Source organism: Mesocricetus auratus, unplaced genomic scaffold, assembly GCF_017639785.1.
Source record: "Mesocricetus auratus isolate SY011 unplaced genomic scaffold, BCM_Maur_2.0 Super-Scaffold_100045, whole genome shotgun sequence".
In the NCBI taxonomy this organism is placed as follows: Eukaryota; Metazoa; Chordata; class Mammalia; order Rodentia; family Cricetidae; genus Mesocricetus; species Mesocricetus auratus.
This window is the reverse complement of record NW_024429222.1, coordinates 2,045,176-2,056,647: the sequence shown is the minus strand read 5'-3', so window position 1 is coordinate 2,056,647 and position 11,472 is coordinate 2,045,176. Positions and strand designations below refer to the sequence as shown.

At 48.8% G+C, this 11,472-nt stretch overlaps 2 long non-coding RNA genes across 2 annotated transcripts; one reads left to right on the top strand and one right to left on the bottom strand.

Annotated features, from left to right (window-relative positions):
- The first annotated feature begins 592 nt into the window (after positions 1–592).
- Positions 593–3,864, top strand: LOC121135948. The gene is made up of 4 exons (XR_005873064.1): positions 593–1,047; positions 1,728–1,817; positions 2,088–2,154; positions 2,502–3,864. It is a non-coding gene; the product is annotated as an uncharacterized LOC121135948 (long non-coding RNA).
- Positions 3,865–4,021: 157 nt separating this feature from the next.
- LOC110342660 lies at positions 4,022–7,200 on the bottom strand. The gene is made up of 2 exons (XR_002384800.2): positions 7,157–7,200; positions 4,022–4,473 (listed from the first exon to the last, which is right to left on the bottom strand). It is a non-coding gene; the product is annotated as an uncharacterized LOC110342660 (long non-coding RNA).
- Positions 7,201–11,472: the final 4,272 nt, after the last annotated feature.

The following is an 11,472-nucleotide window of genomic DNA, read 5'->3' as shown; positions in this document are numbered from 1 at the left end:
CATCAAACACCCAACACAGCAACTTAAGGGGATTGGGCATTCTGACCTATGATTCAGGGATAAAGTCCATCACCACAAAGAAGACATGGCAGGGCAACTAGCTCTTGCTGTTTTGGGAGGGACCCAAGGCGGTTTGCTCCCATTTCTGTGGATCAGAAAGCAGAGACAGGGCAGGAAGCAAGGTTGCCTATAACTGTACAGCACCGCCCTACACACACATCTGCCTCATCTCCCATTCAGCAACAGGGCTGAATTCACTGTAGCCTGTTTGGCCTGGCCTTGTCTATTCTTAAAACGGGTTGACAGGTTGTCCCCTCTCTGGCCACAACTACCTCTCTCTCTCTCCCCCCCCCCCATAGCTATTCTGTCTGTGTGTCTCCCTCCTTATATTTCTTATATTTGTATGTGTACGAGCGTTTGCCTACCTGCATGTATGTGCACAGTTCCTGGGGAGGCCAGAAGACGGCATCAGATCCCGTGGAAATGGAGATGGTTGTGAGCTCCCATGTGGATTCTGGAAACTAAACCTGAATCTTCTGCAAGAGCAACAAGAGCTTTTAACCACTGAGCCACCTCTCCTGTCACTCTCACCCAACGGTCTCACCTCTGTAATTCATTGTTTCTTAGTGCCATTGCCCCTCCTGCCAGAGGGACAGAGAACCACTTTGTAACCTGAAACTCAGTGTGCAGCCTGGGCTGGCCTGGAACTCACTACTCTTCTGCCTCATCCTCCCACATGCTGGGATATGGACATGAGCCACCATGCCCAGCTCCACCCCTTTTCCTTCCCTTCAGACCCTCAGGTTACAAATGGGGATTTATTAGAGTAGTGCGCACAAGCGTGAGATGTTTGTCTGTCTCCTGGCTGTCTGGAAAGCTAGAGGATCTGGTAGCTGTTCTGTTCAGGAGGCATCAGAACAAGAGCAGTCACTGATGCAGCCCCACCCAGAAGATGAAGGCTGGAAGCCTCTAAGAGTCACTGCCACAGGACTGTGCTGAGAGACTGGAGGCTCGAGATGGCATCCATGGGCAACCGCAGCACTGTAGGTGAGCTTTCTGCAGAACGGTGGAGTTTGCATGTGTTGGCTGCCTTTCTCGTCATTCCGTTGCAATCCCCGTGCTGTTGGATGGCACTGCCCACATTCAGCCTGTGTCTAACCCTGTCCGGTTACTGTCTTACATGTCAATCGTCCCTAGGAATACCTCCAAAGACACACAGATGTGTCACTGATCTCACAGACCTCTCTCCAGTCACATTGACAATAAGGGTGAATCATTACAACGGCCAGGCATGGAGATGGGAGACCAGGTTTCAAATTTGCCTTGAGCCTGAGGGTAGGGTCTGGGGATATTTGTGAAGCAGAGCAAGAGCTGAAAGGAACTGATACGGTTGTGCATGTATACTCAAACCTTGCAGCTCTCTTGGGTCACCAATTCAGAAAATGGTGGCGTTAATGTGAGGCGAGGTAGAGGTCTCCCCTGGGACACTTTGTACAGGCACTGATGCTTTCAACAGAGACATCAGTCATTCAAATCCCTAAACGTTAAGCACCACCGACACACTAGAAATGGATAAAGGGTAACCATTGTGGGTGGCTAGGTCCCCAACTGAAATTTGAGGCCTTATTTCCAAGACTAGGAGAGTAGTCATTGCTAAATAGAAGAATAAGCTCATTTAATTGGTACAATAACCATCTGAGCTGGATGTTCTTATTCCTGTCTTACAGATGGGTACACTGTGGCTCAGAGAGGCTAAACAGCCCGTTGATAGTTGAAGAACAACCCTGCAGTCCTCAGAGGATTTGGCTCAGGTTCAGGTTAGCTGCTGCTTCCTGAGGTGTGTCCTGAACAATGCCTTTACCCTGCGCTCGTGTGAGTTCTTTTGGCTCCAGCCTTCGGCATTCACACAAGAAGTCTAAAGTGCCACAGCTTTAGAGACCCAGAAACTTCTATTTCCCAGCCAAGGACTACTCTAGGGGCTTGTAAGAGTCTAAGTCCGAGTTAGTGGAGGCTTGGTCTCCATCACTCCCACTGACTGCCCTGACCTCAGCTATTCCTGAAAACACTCCATCCTCACTTCCCTGCAGGTCTCCACAGGCTTCATCCCCCACTCAGCGCCCTATGGCCCCGGCCACCAGGCTCCTGGAGGGAAAGGTGGGTAGCTGCCTTAGTCTGCAGCTACTGTGGGAGGGGCAAGAGTGAATGGGGGTGGGGGAGGCGGAGACTCCCTGGTTGTGCATGCATCAAGAGGCGGCGGGAAAACTCCCTGGTTTCTGGGTGTTGGATCCCCACCTGGGCAACCTGCCCTCTCCTACCTGCCTCTGACCTGAGCTGCAGACTGGGACAAAACATCTCCTTCACCTACCACCTCAGTTCGCCCACCAACCCCCCCCCTTATGCCTCTGCATAATCCCCTAGGAATCTGGCTGGCGGGCTCCCTGGGGTGCTTCTGAGGCCCACCCACCCAGCACAGACCTTTCCTGTTGTCATGCCACATCTAGGACACAGATGAGGAGTCAGAACATCTCAGGCCACATTTGGGGAGGAGACTCCGCAGAAGAAACCACACTCTGGAGGGTCAGGAAGAGCTGCTCACTCATGCCAAGTAAGTTGGACTGGAGCCAAAGTAAGTGGGGAGCCATTGAAAGTCATTGTGTAAGAGAGGGCTATGGCCTACTGGAAAACTCTTTGGCTGGGGTGTGGAGCTGGGCTGTGGGGTAGGGCCATGAGAACAAGCCCCATTCTCTATTTATCTCTTGTCTCCAAATCTAGCTGAAAAGTTGAAAGCAGGATTCCTTGGCACATAGTAGGTGCTCAATAAACATCTTTTAGCTGGTTCTATTTGCTTAAGTTAATGTGATGGTCACAAATATCCCAGGGAAAACAAAAAGGAAGAAGTACCCTTGGGCTGAGGACATCTTATTCACATGCTTAGGACCAGGAATGCTTTATATGTAGAATATTCTGCAAATACATGATGAGGTATCTTCAGGGAAAGTTCAAATGGAAACATGGAATTGATTTGTTTCATGCACACCTGAAATGCTTAGCCCGAGGTGGCTCTTATATAATGTGTTTGATAACTCCATAAAGCAAAGTGCTGTTTAATCTTCTGCTCGCACCATGTAGTGTTCCCAGAGTTGCAGACTTAGAGCATACCTGTGCTAGAGAAGGTGGGCTTGAGGCCTGATCCTTCACCGGTCAGCATCACCAGGCGTTGCTGGAGCAGCCACCTCTGCTGAATATGGGACCACCCTTTAGGCAATGTGACAGGGAAGTATGAGAAGCCAGCAGTAAGGCAGGAGGGTCACAGGACCAGTTGGGGTGGAGGGTGCAGTTTTCTGCAGTCTCGGAGGAGTGGGAGGCCTAACTGGAGCGGGTGGAAGGAAGTGGAACATTCCCATTTCTATCCCTGAAAGGAATAAGAAACCAGGCGGGAAGATTCCCCATCACCTGCCCTGTGGAGCTGGGGACGGACGCTGCAGTGTTCAGAGAGTGGGGCAGTGAGAAAGTCACCCGGAAAAACCCAGACCAAATGGCTGGGGGATGTCTGGCCAAAACAGAAATGCTCCTCCTGAGACAGCAATGCTGATCCAAAGGAGCCACCAAAGTCTTCCCGGTCATGTGGGATAGGGGATGAACCAAGTGTGGCTTGTGGGGGGAGGGGTGCTGTGCTGGTAAATTTGTCAACTTAATACAAACTAGTCTTATCAGGGAAGAGGGACCTCGGGTGAGGGATTGGTTCCTCCAGATTGCCCTGTAGACATGTCTGTGGGACACGTTCATCATTAATGACGGATGTGGGAGGGCCCAACCCACTGTGGAAAGCAAGGTGAGGTGTGTGCTGTATAGAAGGTATCTGAGCCGGGCGTTGGTGGCGCACGCCTTTAATCCCAGCACTTGGGAGGCAGAGGCAGGCGGATCTCTGTGAGTTCGAGGCCAGCCTGGTCTACAAGAGCTAGTTCCAGGACAGCCTTCAAAGCCAGAGAAACCCTGTCTCGGAAAAAAAAAAAAAGGTGTCTGAGCTGAACTGGCTGTTTATTTGTTGTTTTTAAGTTTTGTAGCAGTGTTTTGTTTGCAAGTATGCCTTGTACCAAGGTGTGCCTGGTACCCACGGAGACACAAGATGTCAGCGTCCTGAGACTGCAGCTGCAGAAGGTCTTGAGCTGCCATGTGGGTGTTGGAGATGAAGCCTGGGTCCTCTGGAAGAGCAGCCAGTGAATGCCTTTAACTGCGGAAACATCCAGCCGCCCTGGATGTGCTCTTGAGAACACTTGCACATCCCCCTGAGCCTGGCTTTTTCTCTAGGTGAAGTGAGGATTCAGTATGACAGATGGGCATCCCTTCTTCCTCAGCAGCTGCCTTCGTTTTCTGTTGTTTGTTGATTAAACACTGACCAAAAGATGAGCTTAGCTTACAGCTTACAGCACTCCATCATCTGGGGAAGCCGAGGCAGGAACTTGGAGGCAGGAACTGAAGCAGAGACAAGAAGGAACTCGGTTCACTGGCTTGCTTCCCAGGCTTTCTCAGGTTGCTTTCTTACACACCCCGGGACTGCCTGCCCAGGAGTGGTACCACCCACAGTGGGCTGGACCCGCCAGCATCAATCATATAAGTCAGTCCGATGGAGGCTTTTTCTCAATTGATGATGAGAAATGGTTAACATTGACAAAAGGCCAAGCAGCACTGCAGATATCTGAGAGGCTGTGTCCCCTCACACCCTGGTGAGCCCTCTATTTCTGTCCCAGACTCTTTGTATTTTGAGACAGGGTATCACTAAATTATTCATGTGGCATTTGAACTTGTAAGCTTCCTCTCTTAGTCTCCCCTAGGTGAGATTACAGGGATATGCCCCCAGACCCAGCTCATACCTTCTTCGGGCCCCACAGTCAGTCCCTGTACCTCTGGCAGGCGTATGAGAAGCCTGACCTATTGCAGCCCTCTGGCCGCAGCCACCAGGGCAGGGATGAGCACTTGACTCAGGCCAGGCCACGGCTTCAGTTCTGAGACTGTTGCTTTGAACTGTGGGAAAGGGAAACTGCTTTCCGCAGATGCTGGCAAATGAACAGATGAGCTTGCCTACTGGCAGCTGCTCACCAGTGCTTGCTTCTGGCCCCTCATTCTGCAGCCAGTGTGAAAAGCAGGGCTGTAAGCCCGGTGAGTCTCAGCCACAACACCTGCACTGAGTCTGTGCCTTCCAGACAGAAAGCCCGATGCTGCTGGAAAGTGTTCAATGGGTTCAACACCAGCTCCCTTTGAGCCCTGGAGCAGGAAGCGGAGGTGAGGTTGCCGGGAGGAAGGGCCAGTCTCTGGTCCTGCTGCCAATCTGATGGAGGCAATACCTTTGTGGAGGGCCCTGCTTCTGGGGTGTGCCAGGGTTTGTGTGGGTAACACCACCAACCAGCCAGTAGCCCAGGATAAAGTGCCCGTTTTAACTTCCTCTTTTCATTATGCTTGTAACTTCAGTAGTTGTGATTGCTTTATTCTCAAATGACAGAAACCTGACCACCATGCTTTGCACAGGAGCTATTTGTGTCACTTAATAAGTCCTTTTATTGTTAGTTCAGCTGTCAGAAACCTCCGGGAAGCCCCCAGGCTTTCTCTTTCCTCTCTGCTGCTCTTAACGGATTAGCTTTTATGTGCATAGTATCTTTCTAGTACCAAAAAGCAGCTCCAGCTCCAGACATCACTTCAACACACTAGAGAGGAAGAAGGAAATGGGAAAGAAATAGGATGCATGTCACCTTGTAAGCTGGGGCCTGGAGAGATGGCTCTTGGAGAAGACCGGAGTTCAATTCCCAGAACCCACACAGTGGTTCACACCCGCCTGTGTGTGTGTGTGTGTGCAGAGGGAGTGGGGAGGAGAGGGAGAGGAGAGACATGCATGCCAGAGGACATGTGTGTCGGTCAGACGACAACCGTCAGTGTTGATCCTTATCTCCCACCTGTTGGAGACCATGTCTCTTGTTCTTCTCCCTGACTAAGGCAGGTTAGCTGACCAGTGAGCTTTGGGGGTCCTATTATCTTCACCTCCTGTTTTTGCTGTGGGAGTGATGGGATTACACATGTATGCTACCACATCTGGATTTATGTGGGTTCTGGTGTTCCAAACTCAGGTCCTCACACTGGTGTGGCAAGTGATTTACCCACTGAACCATCACCTCAGCCTCTGGGCACAAAAAACAAAAAAAAAACTTTTAAATGTATTTACTTAGCATGGAGGGAGTAGATATGATTCCTTCTTTCTCTTTTTCGTATGGGGGTTGGGACTGTTTTTGAAATGGTCTTATGAATCCAAAGCCAGCCTCAAGTTCACTGTGTAGCTGAGGGTGACCTTGAACTTCTTATCCTCCTGCCTGTACTCCCACATGCTAGGATCATAGGCATGACCCACCATGCCCATTTTAACGGGGTGCAGGGGATCAAATCAAGGGCCTTGTGCAAGGTAGGCTAGTGCTCTGTAACTGAGTTCTAGCCCTAACTATAGATTCTAAAGGTTGAAATTTAGGCAATAACATTTTATTATTTATAATTCACTGTAGAGGCTTATAATATTTTTAAATTACTTTTTATTTAGATTTTTTCTGGAGCTTCATACCCCTACTTCACCACAGCCCCATTTCTATACAGTGTGAAAGAATCGGAAGGGAAGTAACAGGAACTAGAACTAGACAAATGTCCTTGTCTGATTCAAATTAGGACTATAAAGTAAATTTCTAAGACTACCTGTCATTCTATGCCTCTTTTGCTAAATCAGCCAGCCAACCGATATAGTCAAGGTTATTAAATGTTTGCATCAGTTCGGGAATAGTCTTAATGGGAGCTTCTGTTCCCCGCCCCCAACTGCCACAGCCCTGGAGCAACTAACTTCCAATTTAAAAAGAAGAAAAATCCATCCTTTTCCCTTGTCAAACACACAGTGCTTTAAACACTTTGCAGTGACAGTGAAAGCACAGACGTAATGTCATGTGACCAGTTAGTCATGCTAATTCTACCTCTCTCTGTACTTTTTAAACAGTTATTGGCAATGGGTATTTGTCATTATTGACCGATCAATAGCAGATCATAAAGTGTATGCTTCAACGGACGCTGTAACGATACGCGACACACAATTACTGACAGTAAAGCTAAGTATTTAATGTAGAAAATTACTCACAAGATACCAAACCTAGAGGAGCCAAGCAGTTCTCAGCTAGCTGCCGGACCGGAAGCCGAACTCCAGGAAAAGAGACCGAGACTTCCTGTGTGCTGTCTTTTATGCCTTCCCCCATAACGCCCCTAGCCATGCCCAAAAGTGGGCCTGGCTAGTGACGTAGTTCCGCCTATGTACGTATACGTCTTTACGTCCAGCCGTATACGTCTTTAGTCCTGCCTAAAGTGGGTGTGGTTAGCGGTGTGGTAAACCGCCCTTTTATTACCTCATCTGTATGCGCCTCTAATAAGTCACATGTTTAATGGCGGCATCAGACTTCCTCCTACAATAAAGGACTTGGGTAGAAGGGAGGGGCTAAATGGTGTCTCATTCCAGAACCCAGGTTGACCTCAGACTGGCAATCCTCCTGCCTCTGTCTCTACACCCAGGTTAAAAACCGCTAAGTGAAACTATGCTCAGGCTTCCTGGGACTGGGAACACATGAACACACCTACACGGCGTGATGGGGACACACCATGATCTCTATCACAGATACTCTGTGGCAGTTTAAGTGGCTGTGATGTGCTCCTCCCAGCTGATGGAGGACCTGGCCCCACCAGCGGTCCTGCTGGCAAATGATCCCATTCCCACAGAGCTCTTCCTTGGTTCTCTCTCCATCAGCTGCTGGTTTTCTTTCCTTCTTAGAGTATGGGACTTCTCATGTCACCTCTGCCCAGTGCCACACTGGTCAAATTGTTCAGGCTTTAGGGACGGTGCTGCCAGTTCAAGCACTGATTAGCCAGTTTTTAACTGAGGTAAAGTGTAGTGAAATGTTATGGATCTTAAGTACAACTCAAAGAGTTCTGACAATTAACATTTTAGCTGGTTAGTTTTCTCTTTGGGAAGGAGGGGTAAATATTAATTTGGGATAATGCCCGCACATTCCTGAATTTTTTTCTTTTGATATCTAGGAAAAGTGTGGTAAAATGTATATCAGAGAAAACATGCCATTGCTGACATCTAGCCCTTCCTCATGCAGCCACTGCCAAGCTCTAGAACATTCTCACCAAAAGCAAGCCACACATGTAAGCAGCCAGTTCCCCACCCCTCGACTTTCTGTCTGTTTAGCTTTTCCTGCTGATGGCATTTCACATAAATCGAGGATGCACTGTGCCTTTGTGCTCAGCCTTCATTTTCCACCCAGCACAATGATTTCTAGGTAGCATGTATCAGAGCATCACTCTTTATGTGACACCCCACTAGATGGATGGACATGCCTCATTTTATTTACCCACCCACTCACTGACCCGCATTCGAGTTGTTTCTACCTCTTAGCTATTGGGAAAGCTGACGTGTGAATTTCATTTGACCATTTATTTTCAGCTCTGAAAAGGGTATTGTTTCATGTAAGCGGCTCCGGTGTGACATGTCACCGAGGTATTGTAGTGTTGAAGCTTGTTGGTCCACTCCTGTCAGTGGTGAAACTGTCCAGGAAAAGATGTCAACGGCGCTGATGCTGTGCTGGGTCAGCAGGAGGCGACAGCCTGACTGGTGGCCAGGAAGAGGAAATACAGAAGGAGAATGGGGAAGGGGGGCTGCCTTTCCAGTTGTCAGACCCACAGACTTTGCCAGCATGGTGTGTAAGAGGCTTTAGTTCTGTGAAGATGTCCAAAGCTCTGGCCGTTTGAAGCACAGCAGCTTCTTAGTGGCTGGTTACCGTTCAGGCTGGAATGTGCAACAGTTATAAAGTGACAGCTGTCCACTGAGTAGCCTGGTGACAGCTGACACCAGACCGACTACAATGGGAAGACTGTAGGAGGGGAGAGAAGGGGCTAGAGGGGGAGCCTGGCCTCACCAGGGGAAGTGCTGCCTACAGTATGTGTGTCTGGTGGCTGGGACTCCCACTACCTCTCTGTCCTCAGACCTTTCACAAGAGTCCCTTCCCCAAGCCCCAGGAGTCAGCAATTCAATCCGGCTACCCAGTCACTGTGGGAATCCCTTTTCGTAAATTAACCCATTTCTCTTAATCTACTTCTTTTTTAAATATTTTTTTAATTTAAATTAGAAACAAGCTTGCTTCACATGTCAATCCCAGCTCCCTCACCCTCCCCTCCTCCCCTGCCCCCACCAACCCCCCCAGGCTCCCACCCTTAATCTACTTCTTTTCTGTGGCTCAGTTCCCTTTACTTTGTAATGCCCATGCTGCTTGCTCTGTATCTCTGCCCTTCTTCTTCCCAGCATCCTCTGTGCCTGGAAATACTGCCTAGCTATTGGCTGTTCAGTTTTTGTTTTTAGAACCAATCCAAGTGGCACATCTTCACAGTGTACAAAGGATTATTCCACGGCAGGTGTGTTAGCCAGCAGGGACCGTGCAGCGTCCTCCTCCATGCCCGTGACTGTAGGTCTCCACAAACAGCTGCTTCTCCCATTGACCACCTCAGGACAGATCAGAGTCAATCCCATGCAGTAGGTCACTGGAAAGGCTTTGTTTCCCCAACTAAAGACCAACATTACTAAAAGGCTCTACTGTTTAGGGAAGCATTCTGCTGAGTGTGGGGCAGATACAGCGCTACTACAGATACAGTAACTTCCTAGGCAGGGCTAGATGGAACCCAGTGTAAGTCCTTGCCTAACATCTTCAAGACCCTGGATTTCATCTCAGCATAGGACATTAAAAAATAATTAACTTCCTGGACACCCTGAGGTTCCTCTAGAGGCCCATAAATTGGAGAGATGTGAGAAGGAACAGTGTCCCCAGATGCTCACGTGTCATGGGTGGACTTGGATAGAAGCTTGCCTCTGCATCCCAGCGACTTTGAGTACACATGGCCTGTTCACCTGGGGACATCCCAACTACTGACTCCCTAGGTTGTAATCATTGCATAAATGAGATCATGCAATCATTCATTCATGCACTGATCAGGAATCATTTATGGGACACCTCTGTGTTTTTTAACCTCTTTATACCTCAGCTCACTAGTCCATGAAATGGTAGTAATGATGACAACGATGATGGAGTCATCGTGGGTTTTTAATGAATTGCTGTCATCAAGTATTTAGAAGAGTGCAAAGTTGGCCTGAAGAGACAGTTCAGCGGGTTCTAGTAATTCAAGCCTGGAGACCTGAGTTCGAGCCCTGGAACCACATATAGATGAAAGGAGTAAGTTGTCTCTTCCATATGTACGTCTTGGCATGTGGACACAACTTATAATGAGTGAGCATTAGGGTGCTGTTTTTTTCTTAAGTGGAGGGAGGAGGAGTCACAGTACTGCATCAGCAGTGACTCTTCTGGCTTGGAGAAGGCTGACTGAGAAGAGAAACTGTATTGAGGATGAGATTAAGAGCTTCCCTCTGGAGTGGAAGGCTTCCACTCAAGTGTCTATTAAACATCAAAGTAGAGATTGCAGATCAGGAACTCTCATTCACATGCCTGGAAGTCAGGGGCTGGTCTGTATTGGAGATGGAGTCTGTAGGCAAGTAGCATTTAAGGTCAGCTGCTATCTAAAGTCACGAGACTGACTGTGATTTCCAGTGGAGTGGAGATGGAGAGTAAACACATCCAGAAGAGCAAGTCCTGGGATGGCCTGAGGCTTGGGTATTGCAGATCTCAAAGACAGATGAGCAAAGGAGTCTGATCAGGGACAGAAGGGAGCAAACCGTGTGGAGCCCGTGTCCTGGGAGTTCAGGAAAGAAGGCTGCAAGAATCGAGGAAAGAAGCCTGTCATGGGCAGTGCAGACAGGAGACTCAGGAGTTTGAGATCAGTCTCAGCATTATACCGAGCTCAAGGTCAGCCTGGGTTACATGTAATGCTGTCTGAAACAAGACCCAAGAAAGAAGAAAGGAAGGGAAGGAGGGAAGGAAAGAAGGGAGGAAGAGGACAATAGGGCATGCTCCCCACAGCCAAGTGAGTGCAGTGATCACAGTAAGGTCACTGGTTCTTTGGGAATGGTGGAGACAAGTGATGTATTGGAGTGTGTTTAATAGAGAAAGGGAAGCCAGGCAGCGGTGGTGGTAGTGGTGGTGGTGGTGGTGGCGGCGCTCGCCTTTAATCCCAGCACTGGGGAGGCAGAGGTAGGCGGATCTCTGTGAGTTCAGAGAGGGAGAGAGAGAGAGAGAGAGAGAGAGAGAGAGAGAGAGAGAGAGAGAGAGAGAGAGAGAGAGAGAGAGAGAGAGAGAGAGAGAGAGAGGTATTCAAGTGGCTGAGCATACAGACCACTGATGTTCAATAGTTGATGTTACAGGATCATTAATTCGCCCTGCCCATGAATACATATCCATGTAATTGGTATGGCACACATTGTTCTATATCATACTAGAAAAAAAAACAATATATGAATTA